General features: G+C 32.8%; 1 pseudogene; it reads left to right on the top strand.

The window, feature by feature from the left end:
• Positions 1 to 18,550: 18,550 nt before the first annotated feature.
• LOC105309273 lies at positions 18,551 to 23,058 on the top strand (annotated as a pseudogene).
• The last annotated feature ends 272 nt before the right edge of the window (positions 23,059 to 23,330 follow it).

Below are 23,330 nucleotides of genomic sequence, written 5' to 3'. Positions count from 1 at the left end.
AAAAATAAATGGACATTTAGAAGTAATTTACATACCTCCATTTACAATCAAATACTTTATTCAATCCCCAGAAGTGTGGATAAAATCTCCCACAAGTATTTTTGAACCAGAAAAAAATGGTTCCTCAAATAATTAACAGCTTGTCCTTAGACATTTCCTAAAGGAACATACAGGCATTAAGTGATAATTCAGTTTAGTTACATTGCATAATGTTTCTTCACTTCAATTGGGCTGATATACTCAACCAAGTAACCCCTTATAATTTGATTATATGCCTTCTCATTTTATAATTCTTTTCCCAGAAACTTAATAAATTGCACAAATATGAGATAAATTATACCAGGTAATTTAAGTGTAAATTAGAGATGCCTTAACTTGGTCTTGTAACCAATTTATTCTGATCCTGGAATATGTCGAAATATTCAAAACAAATTATCATGAATTAATACAGAGATAGATAAATGATGATAGATAGATAGATAGATAGATAGATAGATAGATAATAGATAGATGATAGATAGGTGATAGAATACAAACTAAATTACAACGGACATGATATAATTCAGTTAGAGTAATAAGAATAATATTGTGGCCTCTGGATATAATAAGACAACTTCCTAGTGTAGGTAAATCAAGTTTCTTTTTTAGTGCAAGCTACTTTTTTTATTAAAAAATTGGAGATGACGTTGATTAATGAAATCAAATAAGTTTCAAGTGTACAAGTATATGATTCCACAATATGTCATTATATATTTATATTGCAGTGTGTGTTCACCATACAAAGTTAGATTTCCTACCATAACCAAATATTTGACCCCTTTTACCTCTATCTACTCCCATTTCCCCCTTTCACTCTGGTAATCACTAATCCACTGTCCTTGTCCATGAGTCTCTGTCATGTTTGTTTGTAGATTTCAGTTTTATATCCCACATATTAGTGAAATCACATGGTTTTCAACTTTTTCCATCTGGCTTATTTCGTTTAGCATTATTATCTCAAGATGCAACCATGTTTCTAAAAATGGCAGTATTTTATCTTTTCTTATGGCTGAGTAATATTCAATTGTATATATGACCAAAACTTCTCTATCTAATCACCTATTGTAGGACACTTCAGTTACTTCCAAGTCCTGGCCACCAAGAATAATGCTGCTATGAACATTTGTGTGCAAATACCTTTTTGGATATATATTTTCAAGTCTTTGGTTTAAATACCCAGCAGAGAGATTGCTGGATCATATGGTAGATCATCAATTCTTAGTTTTTTGAGGAACCTCCACACTGTTTTCCACAGTGGCTGTACCAATTTGCTGTCCCACCAGCAGTGTATGAGGGTTCCTTTTCATCCGCATCCTTTCTAACATTTGTTATTACTTGTCCTGTTGATAACAGCTATTCTAACAGGTGTGAGATGGTATCTTATTGTGGTTTTCATTCGCATATGCCTAATAGGTAGTGATGTTGAGCATCTTTTCATATGTTTATTGGCCATTTGTATGTCTTCTTGGGAGAAGTGTCTGTCCAATTCCTCTGCCCATTTTTTAATTGAATTTTTTGTATTTTTTGTTGTTTTTGAGTTGTGTGAGTTCTTCATATATTTTGAATATTAAGCCCTTATCAGAAACATTATTTGCAAATATATTTTCTCATTCATATATTTGACTCTCCCTGATCAATTGTTTTTTTGCTGTGCAGAAGCTTTTTAGTTTGATGTAGTCCCATTTATTTATTTATTTATTTTGCTTTTACGCCCCTTGCCTTTGAAGTCAAATTCATAAAATCTTCTTCAAGTCCAAGGTCCATGAGTTTAATTCCTATGTTTTCTTTTATGCATTTTATTGTTCCAAGTCTTCTATTCAGGTCCTTAATCCATTTTGAGTTCATTTTGGTTTATGGTGATAGAAAACAGTCTAGTTTCATTCTTTTGCAGGCGGCTTTCTTGTTTTCCCAGCACTATTTATTGAAGAAGCTTTCCTTTCTTCATTGTTTTTGTCTCCTTTTTAGAAAAGTATCTGCCTGTATGTTTATTTGATGATTCCTTATGCCTGCAATATGTACTTAAGTAGTACTGTGAGCTCAGAGACAATGTAGGTGCTTTGATTGAAACATGATACAAGCAAAAGCCTTATTCTGGTCATTAAGACACCTTCATTGGTTGAAAAGATAATATACACACAACACACACAAATATATACTTTGAATTCAGATAGACAGAGCATATTAATCAATTTATGTACAGATGTGAAAAAAATCTGATGAAATTCCATTGTTCCTATAAACTAAAATGTTCTTATTCTCATAATATTTATTTTCTTATCAAAGAAGGTACAGATAATGTTTGATATAATTTAAAATAACAGAGACAATGAAGAAAATGTTCATTTCTTAGATTTTACATTACAGGAAGTTGTTTCTTTTATATTATGCTTTTATTTGACTCTGTTCTCTTGTAATGAACCTGTCACTATAAATTTGATTTAAAATATTAATATTATTTTACTTGGCCACGATTTATTATATATTTTTGTCTTCGACTTAATTATTACAAAGTAACATTTAATGATTCTTTGGTAGAAAGAAAAAAATACTCTGAGTATGATTGTTTGTTAAGTTATAGCATTGAGAAAAGTGGTTTTAAATATTAGGAAGTACTTTATAATAAATAAAAGATAAATATAGTTTTGAGAGTACTGGTTTTTAAACCCAATCATGTAGTTTAAAAAAGTGAGAAGAAGAAGCAAAAGAGTAAGCTAATTGCAAGTGTGGCTAAATGAATTTAATCTATTCTTAACCTCACTTTATAATGACAGCCGAATTAAATGGAGACAATCACGAATCACAGGAGGATGAGAGTTGGGTAACTAATTGGCTTATTTTCTGCGCTGTCAGAATCTTCTCAAGCAATTTTCTTCAATTATAACTGTAAATCAGCATGCCATTTCCTCCACATAAACTATCCATCGCCTGAGGACTAAATAGGTACCCTGGGACAGCACGTAATGAATTGTTAGAGACCATTTTCCACTTGTGAATCATTATGTGGAATTCTCAGTAAAATGCCAGTATTAAAACTCTCTAAAAGTTCATTTTTATAAAAAAAAAATTCCACACAAAAATGCATTACATGCATAAGGCTTACTGCCTTGGTCATCAACAAAAATAGATTAAACTCTCTGAAACAAAATAGAACAAAACAGAAGTCAAATGTTGCCCGCATATGCTTACCTTTCTGCTGGATGTACTTGGCTCCTCTGTGTATCAAATAAATGCTATGTTAGCCAGAGACTGCTGGTAGTTTTAGTTTGGGTTGTGCCTTTGTTCTGTAATTTTAGTTCAATCAATTTTACTACTCAGAGTAACATATAATCTTGTCTTCCACACATCGACATTTCTGTTGTATTCTTCTAGAAGTGAAAATACACTATAGTTTTGGGTTGTCGTTTAAAAAAAACACATTAATTAGCCAAATGTTTTATTATCTTCAAAATTTATGTTTCTTTTATACAAATAAGGTAGTTATCTGACAGATGGATTTCAAGAACTTCCAGGGAAGTGACCATATCTTTATAGTAATGTTCAATTGCAAATCAAGAAAATAAAATGTTTTGGGAGAAACTCTAAAGTATAGGCTATTTTTATAAAAGAATCTTTTAGGAGTCTAATATGATATCCAGTGTATTAAAATACATGTAATAAGCCATTATTATGATGTCATATCTATTTTATTATGCCATCATGAAATTTAATTGGAATCAGTTAGCACTGTAATGGCTTTTAAGAATTTTTAGCCCTTCTGTCTAAGCATTTATTAGGGGATTTTGCACAATGTGTATTCAAGAAATGTTGAAGATTGAAATTTTTAAAACTTACCTATTAGGTAAGACACAGAGATTTACAGATAAAGATGGGAAGGTACCTGATGAAAGTAAAGTAAACCTTTGACATTTATATGACTCATTTTAGGAAACAACATTTACTTAAATGTCAATAGCTATTAAGACATCTGAAGCAAGGGTTTGTGGAGAAAAACACATATTTAACCTGTAAAGAATTTTGTACATGTCCACAAATACAACTTGGAATATGTAAACACATCATATATTCTAGAAAAGAAGTAAATTGAATTCTCTTAAAAACTATCAGTCATCTCAGACAAGCCCATATTTATTCTTTAGTTTAGTTTTTTTTTTCTGAGATTGATTTAACTGTTACCACAGGAAATATAAACATCAAAGTATAAATTTAAAGATGGCAAATTTTATTGTATTTTTGTTTTTTTAGTGCTTCATATTGTTAACAGTTCTTTCAATAATTGAACATTGTACTCAAAAGAATTTAATTTCTGAGTAGCAGAAGTTGACATTTTTAAAACAACAAAGTAAAACTTTTTTGTTGTGAGTCTGTCAAAATCAACATGTATGCAAAAGCTGAATCTAGCTGGGAAATTTAGAATATTGATCATTTTTAGAAGGCAGTTATACTAAAGTTATATGATCAATGTATTCTTTAAAGATTTTAAACTTTGCAAAAGCAGTCTTTGCTGTTTTGTTTACCTCATAACCTAATGCTCAGACAGTACCTGCCAACACAGTCTTTGCTCAATAAGTATTCATTGAATGAATGTTTGAATGAGTCATTGAAATAAAAACAGCTGCATGAAAGAGTAAAATGTTATACTAGTTTTATAACTTGAAGCTTATCTATGAACCATTGTAGGACAATATAACATAAAAAATATTAATTATTTGTGAGAAAGACTTATTCCATTTGTAATAGTACCACAAGTAATTATATTTTACACATACCCACTATCATATTTTAGGGAATTTAAGTATTTTATTACCTCTTTTGGAAAACATGTACAACATTATAAACCTCACTGTTCAACATCTTTTCCATCTCACTTAAGAGAAAAAGACAATGCTGATTTAGTTAACAATCATGTCCCCCCCACCTCCTCTTAGGTCAACAGTATATCTCTCAAGAATTTGGTGAACATCATAAATTTCAACTTCCACGTGAATTAACAAATTAAATAGAGAAAATTTAATTCACTTAAAATTTAAAAGAGCTTTGAATTTTTTTTTGAAGTTGACTAAATAGAAAAGACATAATAAATGACATGCTCAGATAATAATATTTAATTTTACTTATTAGGACAAGCCCAAATTTTAAGGTTTAAGAAGATAAAAACAATTTTCATGTATAACATCTGTTTGATTTTTATAACTAAAACTTAAGAATATGTGTTGTTAATATTGTTATTCTTTGTTTCGATCTTATTCATGAAAGAAGTGTGCGTATGCCATGCCTAATAGTCCCATTTATTCTTCAACTGTTACAACTAAAATATATTTGGTTAATCTCACAAGATTGTCTGACATGTAGATCTGGCATTTTATTTGGGCAATCATATAACCTGAAGAAAGTATTTGAAGTTTTCATTCATAAACCTAGGCAGATATGAATAACAAAGCTGCCACCTTGAAGAGCAGAGTAAAAATGTTAATATATTCACAAAGATACACTATAATAATTGCTACACACAGTAACAATTTCATTTTTAAAAATCTATAAATAGGATGTTCTTTTATTGCGTTTTTGACTTGAGGTGAACATGAAGTAGACCAGACATTTCTATCTATTCAGGTCAGGCCATCTTAATTCTACAAGATACAATTCCAAGAATCTCTCAGGAAACACTGTTCAGTCATAATGAATGCATAGGTTTGCTTTATGTTTTTCCAAAGCCAGGCAAGGCTCAGTTTGAGCTTGGCTAATATCTAGGTTCAGAGAACAGAGAAACATGAGATGATTGTGACTATATTAATAAAAAATGAACAGCACTGGTAGTTTTAAGAAAATAAGAAAAGAGATAGTAAGTTGTCACTTCAAAAAGTGTCATGGGCATCTGACAAACATGTAGCACATAGACATAGCTAATGCTTAAGCAGCCCCTGTGGTTCTTTCAAACCCATAAAGTAAGGTTCAAATACAAGACAATTTCTGGGAATGTAATTTTCCCAAGGATCAAAAATATAAACTTAGTTCACTCCATAGATCCTATTTTATGAAGTCAAGTCTTGGTTTTTGAGTGATTTGAGAAATTCAAACTTGAAGAAAGTACAGTAAATTCACCTAAGTAATGGTAACTAAATTTATACAGTACACAGATTTATTATTATTTAGATCAAACCCTTCATTCCATTTCAGTGTAACTTAACAGACAAATAGAAGTTGAAACAAGGTACAGTAGGCTGAATAGCTAGAGATGGCATATAGCTTGAGAGGAATTGGAATGTTGACAAACTAATGAGAATACTTTAGTCTGGAAAACTTCCTTAAAAATGTATCAGGTCATCAGCCCTGGTTGAATAACCATGTGTAATCATATTAAGTAGATTTATTAAGACATCCTGCTGTTAAATTAGTCAATATTTTATTTTTCTAACCCTTAACCTAGTATTTAGTCTTTTATAAACAAGGACCATGTATTATTAAACAAAAATACATTGAGAACATATTGTGTACTGAGGGCTGCAGGAGATACAAAATAAATAAAATTTAAATCCCTTTCCTCAAGATCTTTAAAGCTATTAGAAGAGATGAAAATGTTCACCAGTGTACAACAAACTCATGAAGGTTATGTGCTACAGTTGAAAAACATGCTATAATAAAGCAGCTTACTAGTGCCCAATTTGTTGAGTATTTAAAAAAACTTACCTTAAAGGAATTTCATACTCTTTGGACCTTATAGGGTTTTCTTTTTTATATCCCATACAATGTTTATTTTACAGTCAGAGAAATGTTGGTGTGTTTTCTGTTTCACAATGGTGAGGAGTCTCACCACAGTACTAAAAGAGAAACAGAAGACAGCAAAAAGAGATAAGCACACAACATTCCTAGAATTTCTGTAGTTAGACTTTTTCCGTATGTAGTGAGTGTATTGGCTGAAAATTATATTTAAAAAAATGGTTAATAAATACATAAGTTGTACTCTGTGTTGAGCACTATTGCTATAGCAATTTCTCTTTCTTTGTCTTTCAAATGAACATTGCTTTCAAATTACTTACCTGCTCACTGATATATTACTTTGTTCTACTTTTCCTTGTTCAATCATTCTAAATAAGAACCTTAAACCGTTTTTTTTTTATTATTTTGCTGCTCTTAATTAGAATACATCTATTTAAAGGATGTTTCAGGTGATGGTAGGCAAATATGAGATAAACCTCTAAGGATGAAGTAGCAAATGTTTTTAATCACATATTTACTAACTCTGATATAATAGCTGTCCTTTTTAGGGGCACTGGGTAGAAAACTTCAGGTACTTTGCTAATTATTCTCTCTGTGTTAATACCCACTGCAACACTATGAGAGAAACATTGTATTTTTCTCATTTCACATATATGAAAACTGAGAAGCAAAAGGTTCAGATACATGACCAAGGATTGATATTTAAACCAAGGCCTGTGCTTTTTGCACTCTTGAAGACATTCTATCCTAACTCTGAACTAAAGAATATCTGGCATGTATGCTTCCACTCTTTTCTTCAATGTCCTTGGTAGTCATTGCTGAATGGTCGGATCCATTTCAGCTCAGTACTCCAGTTGCTACTATAAACTGATTGGAATTGACATGGAAGATAAAAGAGTTTTATCATCTTTGCCATAATCCAAACGTAATTTTTTTTGTCATTTTATATGTTTAAATGCCTTTAAATGCATATTTTAAATGATACCAAGCACATTCAGAGTTATTTTTAGGTAATATTTTACTGAAACTGATGAAAGAGAAAAAAAAAAAGACAAAGGAGACCAAAAAAGACAAAGGAGACCATAGCACTTTTAGTACTATGTCAGATTTTTCAAAAATGGAATTTTACAGAGTTAAAAATAAGCCGAAATAAGTGTATTTTCATGTAGCCATTATGGAAAACAGTTTGGAGATTCCTTAAAACTTAAAAATGGAACTATATTATAAACCAGCAATTTCACTTCTTGGTATTTATCTGAAGAAATGCAAAAGACGAATTCAAAAATATATATGTACCCCTATGTTCACTGTAGTGTTATTTACAATAATCAAGATATGAAAACAACCTAAGTGCCCATCAGTAGGTGATTGGATAAAGAAGGAGTGGTACATATACAATGGAATATTACTCAGCCATAAAAAAGAATGAAATCTTACTATTTGTGACAATGTGAATAGACCTGGGAGATATCATGCTATGTAAAATAAGCAAGACAGAGAAAGACAAATACCATATGATCTCACTTATATGTGAGATCTAAAGAACAAAATAGGTGATCAAATAAAACAGAAACAGACTCATAGATAGAGAGGACAAACCGACAGTTGCTATATTGGTAGGGGTTTAGAGGGCTGGGCGAAAAGGTGAAGAAATAAAGAAATACAAATTGGTAGTTATGAAAGTCATGGGGACATGAAGTACAGCATAGGGAATATAGCCAATAATATTGTAATAACTATGTATAGTGTCAGATGGGTAGTGAATCATATGTATAGTGAATCATATGTATAGTTCCATATGTATAGTGAATCAGGGGAATCACTTTGTAAATTATATAAACTTCTAACCACTATGCTGTACATCTTAAATTAATATAAAATAACACTGAATGTCAACTGTAATTGAAAAATTTTAAGTGTTTATTTATTTATTTTTTTTACACCTAGATCAGCAATGTATTTTTGTTGAACGGAGTTGAAAGAGAATTTTAGTCTAAGGGTCATGATGTATAATTAAACATATAAATGTCAAATTCAGAAATAACCTGGAATTCAACCATAAAATGTATATTTTAGAATAATTATCTCAGTGATAAAGCATAGGATATATGAAAGATGTGATAGCCACTTATTTATTTATTTGCCAAGTTAAACAGCAAACATGACTTTGTGTCAAATTCATGTATTCACTTAAATGAAATCACATTGTCTAATGCACTATGTATAGTAGGTATATGATATGCTGCTTTCTAGCATTAAATGCATTTCTAGGACTCTATTTCATAGAACAGACATGCCTATGGTATTATGTTTTATATTTTGTATTATATATTTTTAATATTTATTTTTCAATTAGAGTTAACATTGAATATTATTTTATATTAGTTTCAAGTATACAGCATAATGGCTAGACATTTATATAATTTACAAAGTGATCTCCTGATTAGTCTTACTTTTAATTTATAACAAACAGTTAAATCATTGGAGAGTATAACAATTTAAGGTTATTGGATATTAGTATATATTATATTAAAAATATATGTCCATATATTTTCCATTGTAAGATTTAGCAACAGGTGTCAGTATTTGCATTTTTTCTGCACAGTATCCTTGTCAAAATTGCCACAAGAATATTCTAGTGATTTAATTTACATTTTATTGTAGATGTGTATTAGTAACAACAGCCTTCTCAACCAACATTTATGTTTGAAGTACAGAATCCAAATTTATATCACTGACAAGCAATAATAATAGTAATAATTATAAAAATAACCGTGACATTCTAATATTTATATATTACTCTTTGTTACAAAGCACTCCACATGTTTGTTCATTTAATCTCCACAATAACCACCAGATTAGTTATAGTGTAGGTCAGTGATTCTCACTTCCAGAATTATAGTTTGGTAGACGTTGGTGAACCTGAATTTTATATAATCATCTGCAAGTAATTGTAAAGGAATATTGCTGCTCAGAGTGCTGGTTCATGCAGATCAGCAATGTAGGCATAACCTGGGAGCTTGTAAAAAATGCAGAAACTTAGGCCCCACTCTAGATCTGCTGAATAAGAATATGCATTTTATCAAGATTCTCTATGTGATTCGTATGTACATTAAATTTTGAGAAGCATTGCTCTAACTACACTTTTAAGGTAGATACAGTTATCCTCACTTTGAAACTTAGTGTCTTTATCTGCAAATAGGTAATGATCAATATCTGTTTCTAAATGTTGCTGTAAAAATAAAATGTTGTGAAGATTAAACTGGCAAGCTTTCAGTCAATGTTCTATACTAGTATTATCATTCATTCACTTAATATTTTTTTTTTAAATTGAGTACTTGCTTCAAGCCAGAGACTCTATTAGATTTGCTGTAAGATGGTGAAAAAGACATAAACGGTTTCTGCCTTTATGGAGTTCATAGTCTACTGCAGGGTTTATAGCCATCATCATCATCATGGTTATCAATATCATCATCATCATCATCATCATCATCATCATCATCATCGTTATTGTTAATATTATTATTACTATCATCATTATTATTATTAAAGGCAAGTATTTAAAAAATGTAATAGATGTAGGCCGAGAGAAAGAAGACCACATGCTTTAATTCAGCAGTGTAGTACAAGCAAAGGCAAAAGGAAAAGTTAGCCTATTAGTTTGGCTTCATAGAGAGAGGGGTACTTATGGATTAAGGAGAATATAAGAGAGGAAGAAGGACAAGAAAACAATACATGTCTCAAAGTGTATGTTATTTTCACAAAGACATAGATACCTCTTTCTGGATAGGTAAAATATTTGGATTGGATATAATAGATAATAGGGAAAATAACATAGGTAAATATTCTCTAGCTCCTGCCTCAAGATGTTCTTAGTTCTGGCCTCACTGGGACTGTGTGCCCAGGGCTTACTCACCTCTTGTGAAGGTTTCAGAAAGAAGTTCTATCCTGCTGTGCTTATAAGAAGACTTGACTGCACATGATTTTGCATTCATTTCTCAGGACCTAATTCTCTCTCTTGCATGAATGTATGTACAACAGGAAGAAAGAAAGAAAAGGAAAAAGAAAAAAAAAGAAAAAAGAAAGAAAGAGAAAACACTCCAGACAACTGCTTGAATCAATGTGGAGTGAAAAGCAATGAATACTTAGATTGAAGTTCTATCCCAGAGTACACACCAAGAACTTATTGCTTTCATTGACAAATTTCTTAATTAGAAGATGGTATTCACTCTCAATTAGAAAAAACAGATTGAGGCGCTTCCTTTAAAGATAAAGCCACTGAAAAGCGTGCAGCACTTTGGTAGTGAAAAAGGCAATTAGGCATATCACCTGGAGCTTCCTTGCATTTGCAAGAGTGATTGCACAAACAGAACAATTACTCCATTCAAGAGGTACTTCACCATGTCTCAGAGAAGTGGATGAATTAACGCTGATGAGTATTTAACAAATGTACTCTGAGTTTAATTCCCACTAAAAAAGATAATCACCCCTAGCCACACTACTTTGGTATAGTGTTCCCTGAAACCTTCCCTGAATTTCTGGAAAATAAAGTAAAGACATCTTTAGAATGCAAGCAAAAGGAGGCATTTTTCAACCTATGAATTTACTACATGAATACCTCTTTTTATTGTGCTTCGCTCTTGCATTTCACAGATGTATTTTTTTACAAACTGAATGTAAGATCCTCCACCAGCAAAATACTCATTTTATTGCAGTGATCTGGAACTGAACCCATAATATTTCCAAGGTATACCAGAGTATCTATTGTTTTACTCAAGTAGCCAACTGTTTTGTGTCATTTTACTCATTCATTCATTCATTCATTCATTCAACAAGTAGGACCTATTTTATGGCGTGAACATGGCATGCCCTTCCTTGTTTAAGTTGCATGTCTGATTTCAGCCAATACCTACTAGCCTAGATCAGTCACATGGTCCACCTCTACTCATCACCTCTCTTGGAAAGCCATTGAAATCTTTAAGATATAAGTTGACATGAATGGCATTACTTCTCCAGGGATGTTGGCATATGATTTATGTATTGACTCTGACAGTGACAAGGTAAGTGCTTCCTAGATCTAAGTGGACTCCTTCCATGACATGTCTACCATCTTCTCAGTCTTACTAAAGTTTCAGAAATATTATAAAAATTTCAACCTATTTTGATGAGTTCAATTAAGAGTTTCGTGAATAAATACTGACAAAAGATTCTGCCAATAGACTACCTCCAAAGAGCCAGAGTATGAAAATTGACATATACCATACCTCTCCAACAGTCAGTTGAAATTACAATTTTCAAGTTGAAAACTTAGAGATTTGAAGATAACTAACTTGACTAAACTGTTTTATACTTTGCAAGTCAACAAAATTTTATTTTTCTCATAACCTTTGTTCATACAAGGGGCAAGAATTGGGGTAAAAGATGAAAAGGAAGCATAATATGTCACCCTTGGTCTAGAAGAGTTTCTAATATCATTTGGGAGACAACACTTATATATATGAAACCATTAGAAAACAAAAGAAGATAAAATGGATGCAAATGCCAGATTGACTGCTACAAGTAATTGACCATTTTGACACTACCAGGCCCCATAAATCCATACTCTATAGTTGATTTAAAGATTTAAAACTTTCAAACCAAAGATTTCTCCTTAAGTAATCTAGTTATATCTTTATTTAGATATCACATCAAATAAAGATGCTAAATTAATACTGTCCTCTCAGTCATACTAAAAATAACTCATCAAGATTGAGTTTAAAGCAATAAAACAAGAATTATACCAAAGAAGGAATTTTTATTACATATAAAACCTTGCCAGACACATTAGTGGAGGTATAAAACAGTCGCATAATATAGATACATCTTAGTGTCCAGATGTCTGTTACTATGTCAGCAAAATCTAGTTGCTATTTCTTTTGACACTCAAAAACATTTTTAAATCTTAACCATAAATAACTCTAGTAATCTGATATAATCAATAATTAACACATCTTTTTCACCACTGAATTCTGAACCGATTGAGGGTTAAAGAAGCAGTAAGATAGCTTTAGGACTAAGTGTCAGCATTATTGTTGATGGAGTTATTAACGAACTTGGATTGGGTTGTGTCAAAGGTGGGATTCTTAATGCTGAACTCAAGTAATAGACAGTGTGTGGTAAATTGCTGGCCTTTCCCAGCAGGGACATAGCCTGGCATTGAAAGATTTATGACACAAAGTAGCTGATCAAAATAAATGTTCTCTGCAGAAAGACTGAGCTTAAAGAGAAAGGGACAGGATGTCGAGTTCTGCATACCCAACTCTCTTAAATTTGCCAATAGGATAATTAACTCTTCTTTCTATAGGTGAGGGATTCAATAAGGGAAAACAAGAAGTCAGGAATATCCTAATCAGTGTTTCAACACATCAACATGTAGAATAATAAAATAAATGTTTCAGATGTTTTCTGCTCTACCCCACCCATGGTAACATATACATTTAAGCAAACCTCATTCCATGAAAAGGTAATGCAATGTATAGGCAGTAGGAGTAGTGGTTAAGAATTCAGGCTCTGGAACCGAACACAGGTAATTATGAATTCCGGCTATACAACTTACTAGATGTGTGACGTGAGGCAAGTTAATCTTAGAGTTTCCATACTTTTGTCTGTAAATCAGAATATAATCATATCTAATCCATAGAATTATTTTGTGAGAATTAAATTAGTTAATCCACGTACATCACCTAGGAAACAGACGTCTAAAAAAATACTCAATGAATTTTAGCTTCAAAGACAGAATTGAGTATGTTATAGTATGATTAGGATGCTTGAAAGCTTCGCCTGTCTAAATAATCTGTCCTGATACCCTGGCATATTTCCTTAAATTTATTACTATAAGAATAATATTTTCTTATCAAATTGAGGTTGTAGGTCTACAAAAGACTCATTTTCAAATGATTGATTTTTAGGAATGATAACCCAGAAGTACATGTCATCACATAATCACAGCGGTGTAATTTCATTGGTTAGTTTGCTAATAGAAAATAGGGCATGAATACATCAGATTTTGGTGTATTTAAGAGGTTTAGCAAAAGTTTGAATCACAAGCTTGGTCGGAAATAGTCTAAGAGCAAGAATCAAGAAGATAAAAATAATACACAATTTTACTTTTTTCATTATTATATCTTGGACCATTCCAAAATACATGAGAGGCATGTATGTGTCTAACGTAACTGTTTATCCCTAGAATAATATAATTTGGGGAAGTAATGGTATCTGTTCCACCAGAAGTATTTCTCAACAGCCTATTGGAGACTAGACACTGATTATACCTTCAAATGCAACTTTCAATGGTTTTCTTACATTCTCTTATATATGACTACTAAATTCTCAAAAATTTGTAAAATCCCTATCCTGTTCCATAAGTGCATTCAACTGTGATTCTAAACACACCTAATTTTTACTGATAATATCCTATTTTACTTAGCTTCATAGGAACATACTATATATATATATATATATATATATATATATATATATATATATATATACATTTTTGCTTTTCATGGTTTTAGTTACCCATGGTCAAATATGGTCTGAAAATATTAAATGGAAAATTCCAGAAATAAACAATTCATAAGTTTTAAATTATGCCATTCTAAGTAGCATGGTGAAATATGAAGCCATCCTGTTCCACTTCATCCAGGTTGTGAATCATCCCTTTGTCAAGCATACCTATTCAGTATACCTACCCATTAGTCACTTTGTCTCAGTAATCGGATTGGCTATGAGAAAGAGACCACACTTACATAACTTTTATTATAGTATATCGTTCTATAGTTAATGGTTATTATTACTAATCTTTGACTGTGACTAATTTTTAAATTAAACTTTATCATAGGTATGTATATGTAGGAAATAACACAGTGTATATAAGGTTTGGTACTATCTGTGGTTTCAGGCATCCATTAGGGGTCTTGGAATGTATGCGCAATGGATTAGGGGAACTACGGTATAGAAGTAAAAACAAAGCTCATATAAAAGAAATGAAAATTCAACCTAGAAGTTTCCTATTTCTTTATGTACTCCTTTTCTCATTTTATTAGTTCTTGGCTGTTCACTTTTTTGCCTAGTTTCCAGTAGCTCCAACTTATTCAAATAGCTCCTAGAAAAGAAATGCACTGGTATTGTTAAATATAGATTTGAGAAAGCACACACTTAGTAATCATTTTTAATTGTAGTTTCTTTAATTTATTAACTAAACCATTTTATTTCTGATCTCTCTATGATATAACCATAAAAGCTTTACATTACTTTTGCCCCTTTATAATCTTTGGCTGCTTTTGTGAGCATGAATTCATTTCATTTGCCTGCTGCCTTCATCTCTTTCTTAATATTCTTAACTAAAGCAGTAGGCTCTTATTTTATTCCATTTGCCTTCTCATCCCCTCCCCGCCCCCTCATTTCCAGAACAGACTTTTCTTTACCTGAAGATCTTGGAACAGTCCAGTCCTTTGGGAGGCTTTACTGAATACATCACACTCTTTACAATTCCTCTGAAAATGAAAAATATAATCTGTTGTGCTTTAATTATAATTTCCCTTAGGATATGCTATTCTTCCATAGTTAGGAAGTTTAACACCTCTTCCTAGCAAACCAGACTCACTAGATTGTTTAGTTTCTATAAATCTTACAGCATTTTATAGTCTAAAATTCTAGTTCTAACCCAATTTAAATAGCCTTGGTCACTTGTTTCCTGCCATCTGAGTTTCCTACATTTCCAATTGATTTCTCAGGTTAAAATTGGTTTCCTTTAGAGTTAAGAATTGAGTAAAATTCATTAATTTAGATGAATTTGTTACTAATATATCTAGATCTATTCTGTTGTTTTCAAAATCAAACGACTTGGAGGGAGGCAATTCTATACTAGTAACGCTTGAATAATAAAAAAAAAATTAAACACAGTGGTTTCACTTTAGCTTGTGTTAAAGAGAACATATCTGTAAAAAAAACTCTTAAGAAAGGTACTTAAGATATATTGTCAAATAAAGGTTATTTTGAACTGTTTTAAATGAACAGAGTAAGAATGATAAACACTTTTCTGTAAAAAAATTAAATAATTCAAAAGTACTTAAAAAGAATGTCTTCTTAAAGAAAGCGGGTAGATCTTATCTCTCCAAACTACATAGTATTTCACATATAGATATAGACGTGCACGCATGCGCGCGCGCGCGCGCGCACACACACACACACACACACACACACACACACACACACACAAGCCCTTAAACTTTTAAAACCTGGTTAATTTGATTATTTTTATTTTATATTAGTTTCAGGTACACAGTACATTAGTTCAACATTTATATAGTTTATGAGGTGATCTTCTGATTATTCTAGCAACCATTTGACTCTACAGTGTTGCCTGGATGGCTCTTTGGAGACCTCCAGCCAGGAGAGCCATTGCAATACTATTCAGTATATTCCCTATGCTGTACGCTATATCCCCATGACTATTTTGTAACTACTAATTTGTACTTCTTCATCCCTACACCTTTTGCTTTCCGCACCCCAATCCCCTCCCTTCTGGCAGTCACCATATTGCCCTTTGTCTCTGTGAGTTTGTTTTCATTTAGTTTGTTCCTTCTGTTTCTTAGATTACACATATAAGTGAAATCATATGGTATTTATCTTTCTCCGTCTTACTTACTTCACTCAACATAATATCCTCTAAGTCCATTTATGTCATTTCAAATGGTAGAATTTCTCTTTTTACAATTGAGTAATATTCCATTGTATATATGTACCACAACTGCTTTATGCAATCATCTATCGATGGGCACTGAGGTTTCTTCCAATTCTTGGCAATTGTGATAGTGTTGCCATAAACATAAGAGTGCATAGATCTTTTTAATTATTGTTTTGGTTTTCTTTGGATAAATTTCCAGAAGAGCAATTGTTGGGTCAAAAGGTAGTTCTATTTTTAAGTTTTGAGGAAACTCCAAACTGTTTTCCATAGTAACTGCACCAATTTGCAATCCCACCAACAGTGTACAAGGGTTTGCTTTCCCACATCATCGTCAACACTTGTTGTCTTTTGATTTATTGATAATAGCCATTCTGACAGGTTGAGGTAATATCCCACTGTGCTAAAATCTGGTTAATTTTTAAATTTCCTAGTTATCATTCCGGTCTCAGAAAATAATTTACCTCTTTTATTCATCCTCACCAGACAGGCAGTTAGTTGTTCTCTCCTCTGTGATTCCTTGGCACTAATGAATACCTGTGAAACAGCACTTTTGATATTATACTAAAATTATTTAGTTATAGCTAGCTGTAACCTCCTTAAGGGCAACGATTATATCATGTATGTGTCTGTGACCATTCCATCTCTAGAGACTAGCATAGTAACCGACATTTAGTATATCTTTAGTATAAGTCAAAACAAAACTTGCACATTCATTGCTTGAATTATAAGTCTAAATTGGTAAAGTAAAAAAAGAAAAAAGTAACTTTAGTTGTACGAACAGCAAAACCATGACCACTATCCCAGCCATCTTACTTGATCTAACAGAGGGTGTCAATTATTGTGGGAGATGATCAGAAGTAGATTAGGACTCCTCTTGGATCAATGGTACCTTTAACTTCACCGAGTAGGAGACTTTTCATCTTTAATATTTGAGATAATTAGAACTGTGCAACAGCTTTTTAAAAATAATGAACTCATAATCGCTAAAAGTGTTAAGAAGAGATCAGAGGTCTATATCTGACATAGGTACAATAAGGGGGCTTTTGAACTGGATGGCAGTTATTAGAGAAATAAATTTAAACATATGCTTTGGAAAACCATAAGGGTTTTATGAATCTCCATGGAGGCTGACATATTCTAAGCTCAAAGTGAGAGAATGGGGCTCTGAGATATCCATATCCACCCTTCTCTAAATCAGAGACATTCTACTTTCATCTGAACCCTAGAATTACTGAGTATTTACTATGCATTAGGAACTGTTTTAAAAGCTTTACACTTATTAATTTATTTAATCTTTGCGACAGCACCTTAAGGTGGGTACCATTACTGTCCCTATTTTAATTTTTATTTTTCAATTAGAGTTGATATTTGATATTATTTTTTATTAGTTTCAGGTGTATAGCATAGTGGCATAGTAGCAAAGTGATCCTTCAATTAGTCTAGTGCCCATATAACACAATACATAGTTATTATAATATTATTGACTATATTCCGTATGTTGTACTTCATATACCCATGACTATATTGTAACTACTGATTTGTACTTCTTAATCCCTTCACCTTTTTCACCCAGCCCCTAACTTCCCCCATCTGACAATTACCAGTTTATTCTCTGTAGCTATGAGTCTGTTTCCATTTAGTTTTTTGTTTATTTTTTTAGATTTAGAGTGTAATCATATGGTATTTAGTCTTTCTCTGACTTATTTTACTTAGCATAATACCCTCTAGATTCATCCATGTAATTGTAAATGGTAATATTTTATTTTTCCCCATTTTAAAGATGGCAAAATAAAAGTTCCACAAAAACAAATGAACAAAAACTGAGTCATGGGGAAGTAAAGAAACATGTCCAGGCTTCAGCTCAAAGTTGACCTAGAGGAGGGCAATGTTGCCTGGATGGCTTTTTGGAGACCTCCACTCAGGACAGCTTTCCCTCCGCAGGTCTTTCTCCTCTTCTTCAGAAGTCTTCTGGCCTTGCAGGTCTCAGATCTGATACCATAGGTTGAAGTGAGAGTAGGCCCAGGAAAGTGATTATCGTTGAGGAGCTGAGGAACCACAATTGTGATCAAGATGATAGAGGTGCTGACAACTGACTTTCTGAAACTGGTATACTATCTGAATACCTTGTCAGAGTAGGTATCAAAATATTAGCCAAAGGTCTGCAGCTTGAGAATAATAGAATCTGCACATAATAATGACTTCAGGATGACTACAAGACTAAGAGACTTTGACATAAAAGATCTTAGTCTAACTCAGTTCTTGGGCTTCAACAAAGAAATTTTCTCTATCTGTAAATTTACTGGACAGATCCTTGTCCAAATAAATGTATAGCACAAACACCTTGGGTGTGCTGGACTGAGTTACTTCTACTTGACTGTAAAATCACTAGAAGAGGAAAGGAATGTTCCATTTGGAACTGACTTAATCCAAATAAGCCAGTATAAAGAAACATGGCAGAGTGAAAAACATCCTCAGATCTCTCCTCTTGAAACAAAAATAAGCTTAACAACTAAAACTCAACAAAAAAACACCCAAACTGCACACCAGCACAAATGAGCTTGGGATCTGTGCGTAAGAGCTACCACAGGTCAGAATCTCGGGAGTCAGGAGGTAGACGAGGAGAAACAAGGAAGCTTCCTCTTGCAAATGAGGCTCCCTACAGAAGGAGAGGTGTGAAGAAGGTGAGGGGGTTTCCATAAACAACCCTGCCTGAGATAGCTGTGAGGATCATGCAGTGGCAGAGCCCAGGGATCAGGACAGAAAGCAAAGAGGTGGGGGAGGGCAGAAAAGCGGGGACAACAGAGAAGCAACAGTTGATTATTATCAGACATATTTGCAAAATGTCGCATTTTCTAACCCAGAAGGACTCTCCCCCCATACCCTCTAAGAACAAAGACTGCGGAGCCCCAGGGGAATATGAGCAAATGCTACCAAAACTGTCACTAACACTGACAGGGGCTGAGACTGAAGATATCAAGCATGATTGAATATCTGCAAGAAAAAAAGGCATTGTTAAAACACTATGTAAAGCAGGGATCCAAGAGGATTAGATGCCACCTACTGTAACCAAAAGAGAAATGCCTTCTTTGCAACAGGCTAAAGAGAGATCTTCATATAATAAATTGTCTTTCTGGAAAAAAAGCCGAATACAGTTCCATTAATGCCTGGGTGGAGAATAGTCCATTAAACACCATGAACAACCAAAGAGACAAGGCAGTTCAGAAAGGAGAAAAATCTCCCGAAAATAAGCTTAAAGACATAGAAATATGTGACTTAAATGACAGAATTCAGAATGGTACTTTTGAAAAAAATTGTTTATTCCAAAACAATTCAAATCAACAATTTCAGGAATTGAAAAAAACAACCGGATGAGCAGAATGAGTTCTTTAGCAGAAACTAAAACCATCAAAATGAACCAAATAGAACTTCTGAAGATGAAAAACACACTGCAAGAGGTGAAAAATGAAAGAGCAATCTTGGGCAATAGAGTCAAACAAATGGAGGAAAAGATCACTGATATCAAAGACAGAAATCAAGAAATAAATCAGAAGAAAGAAGAGAGAAATCAGATTGAAAAATAATGAAAGAGAAATACAAGAATTAACTGATACCATCAGGAAAGAGAACATGAGAATAATAGGCATTCTCAAAGTGGAGGAAAAGGAGCAGGGACTAGAAAGCATTTTCAGACAAAGTTGACAAGAATTTTCCAAATCTAAGAAATGTGCTGGAGCTTGAAATTCAAGAAGTCAACAGAACACCCAATGATCTCAACCCCAAAAGGCATTCTCCAAGATATTGTATTAAAATTATCAAAAATCAATGACAAAGAAAGAATTCTTAAGGCAGCCAGGGAAAAGAAAGAAAGAAAATGGTAAACTATAAAGGAAAACCCATTAGATTATTGTCGGACTTCTCAGCACAAATCTTATAAGCAAGAAAGAAGTGAAATCAAATATTTAAACTATTTAATGAAAAGAACTACCAGCCAAGAATAATGTATCAAACAAAGCTCTCCTTTAGATATGAAGGAGAAATAAAGACCTTTCTAGACATACAAAAAAAGAGAATTTTCCAATACAATGCCAGCATTACCAGAAATACTGAAAGGGGGGTCAACTTACCTAAAACAAAATGACCAAAAAAAAAAAAAAATCCATGACAAGGAGTAAGGCTACAAGCAGGCAGATAGATACACAGGAATGTAACCCTTACTAAGAACTGGGCATTATACGCTTAAAAAATAAAAAGAGATTTGCTATAGCAAGATAGTAATGAACATTAAGTGTGCATAGGGACAGAATGAAACAACAATGAGTGAAAAGAGTAGGATTCAAAGATCCAAATCCTCAAAGGAGAATGGAGATAAGGCACGTGTAGAAGAAAATGGGCTACTAGAGATATATAACTATCCTCTACATCTTTGTAATGGTAACCGTGCACAGAAAATTCAGAACTGAAATGTATAATATAAAACAAGAAGGACCAGAAGGAAAACCCACAAAATCCAACCAAAAAAACAAACAAACAAAAAGCAGACACACAAGGACAAAGAAGGAATGGACACACAAAGGTACAAAAAAGCAAAAAATAAAATGACTATAGGAAAACCTTATATTTCAATAATCATCCTAAATGTAAATGGACTGAACTCACCAATAAAAAGGCACAGAGTTGCAGATTGGATCAGAAAACAAAACCCATCCACATGCTGCCTCCAGGAGACATATCTCAGTTCCAAAGACCAATATAGACTTAATGTCAAAAGGTGGAAAATAATATTTCAAGCAAATGGCATTCAGAGAAAAGCAGCTGTAGCAGTACTAATATCAGATGAAATAGACTTTAAAATTAAAAAAAAAAGGTAAAGAAAGATACTGAGGGACACTTCATAATAATAAAGGGAATTATGCACCAAGAAGACATAACATTTATTAATACCTATCCTCCCAGTCAGAGAGCCCAAAAATATATAAATCAATTACTAAGAACTAAAGGGAGAAACAAACCAAAACAATATCGTAGTAGGGGATCTAAATACCCCAATGTAGGATATCGACTGATCATCCAAACCGAAAATCAGTAAAGAAATAACATCCTAAAATAACGCATAAGAACATCTTGACATAATTGAAATTTACAGAGCCTTTCATCCCAAAACAGCTGTTTATACACTCTTCTATAGTGCACATGGAACATTCTCAAAGACTGACCACATACTGGGACACAGAGATAGCCTCAACAAATATAAGAGGTTTGAAATCATACCGACCATATTCTCTGATCATAATGCTTTGAATATGGAGATCAACTGTAAAAAGAATGCAGGAAGAACAACAAATACATGGAGATGAAACAACGTGCTACTGAAGAATGACTGGGTCAGAGAAGAAATAAAATGACAAATCAAGAGATACATAGAAACGATGCAGATAAAAAGGAAATCTCATACACTGCAAACTGGTACCACCACATTAGAAAACATATGGAGGTTCCTCAAAACACGGGGAATTGATCTTCCATATGATCCAGCAATCCCTCTTCTGGGTATTTACCTCAAAGACTTAAAAACTTATATCTAAAAAGATATTTGCACACTGATGTTCATAGCAGCATTATTTATGGTGGCCAGGATATGGAAGCAACCAAAGTGTCCTACGATAGATGAATGGATAAAGAAGAGGTGGTACATATATACAATGGAATATTACTCACTCATAAGAAGAGATGAAATACTGCCATTTGTGACAACATGGATGGACCTTGAGATAACCATACTAAGTGAAATAAGCCAGATAGAAAAAGTTGAAATTCATATGATATCACTTATATGTGGGATATAAACCCAAAAGCAACAAAAGAACAGGACATATAGAGACTCATGGACATGGACAATAGACTAGTAGTTACCAGAGGGGAGGAGGAAGGGGAGGAGGTAGGTAGATAGAGTAAAACAGATCAAATATGTGATGACAGAAAGAAATGTAACTATGGGAGGGTGACATACAATGCGATATATATATGCCTTACTGTTAAAGTGTATACCTGAAACTTACTGGATTCCGTTAACCAACCTCGCCAAAAATAAATGAATGAATGAATGAATGAATGAATGGTTAAAGATATAAGCCAGTATAGGTTCACAGTTTCAGAGTGGATGAGATTGGAAAAGATTGTGTTGGACGAGGTGTGTTGTAAAGTCAAAGCTACTACTACCTTTCAATTTCTGCAACTCTATTATTTGCCCATTCAAGAGAACTTGCCATTTGAAAGGAGTAATAACCTTAATTTTGAAAGAGCTTCTTGCTCAACCTAAGGCATACCAATGCAGGATTATATTTTCTAAAACAAAGCCTTTCGTGTTCTCATTGTCTATTATTCCCTTGGAGATCTAAGCACAGAAACATGTAGAATTAACAAAAGGAGTAACATGTCTTAAAAAACATCCCAAATTAAATGGCAGAGTTTTGATCTTCTGACAAGAGTTTGTATCCAAGTGTTTAACTGAATATTCATCAAACAAGTGTTCCAAACCAAATGTTCAGAATTGTTTCTGGGTGTATTGCATGGCAATTTAAGTATAGTTACTAAGAATAATCTACCTTTTAACAGTTCCAGAAACAGTCCCTTATTTTGATGGTTACAGCAACAAAAACTCTTCTCTGAAGCCTTTCTCCATAGTCCTGAGTTATGGATTACAAAATATTATCATGGATTTAAGCTGTGAAGCCTCAAAACATCGCAGCTAGATTAGCATCGATGTTCAAATATTTGGTAAAACTGCCTAATTAACATTACTCTGTAGTGAATTACTTAAATTTGAATTCATCTGTGAGGCATGCAAACAAAG

This window comes from Pteropus vampyrus, unplaced genomic scaffold (assembly GCF_000151845.1).
Source record: "Pteropus vampyrus isolate Shadow unplaced genomic scaffold, Pvam_2.0 Scaffold710, whole genome shotgun sequence".
Taxonomy (NCBI): domain Eukaryota; kingdom Metazoa; phylum Chordata; class Mammalia; order Chiroptera; family Pteropodidae; genus Pteropus; species Pteropus vampyrus.
This window is presented reverse-complemented; position numbering and strand designations above follow the sequence as displayed.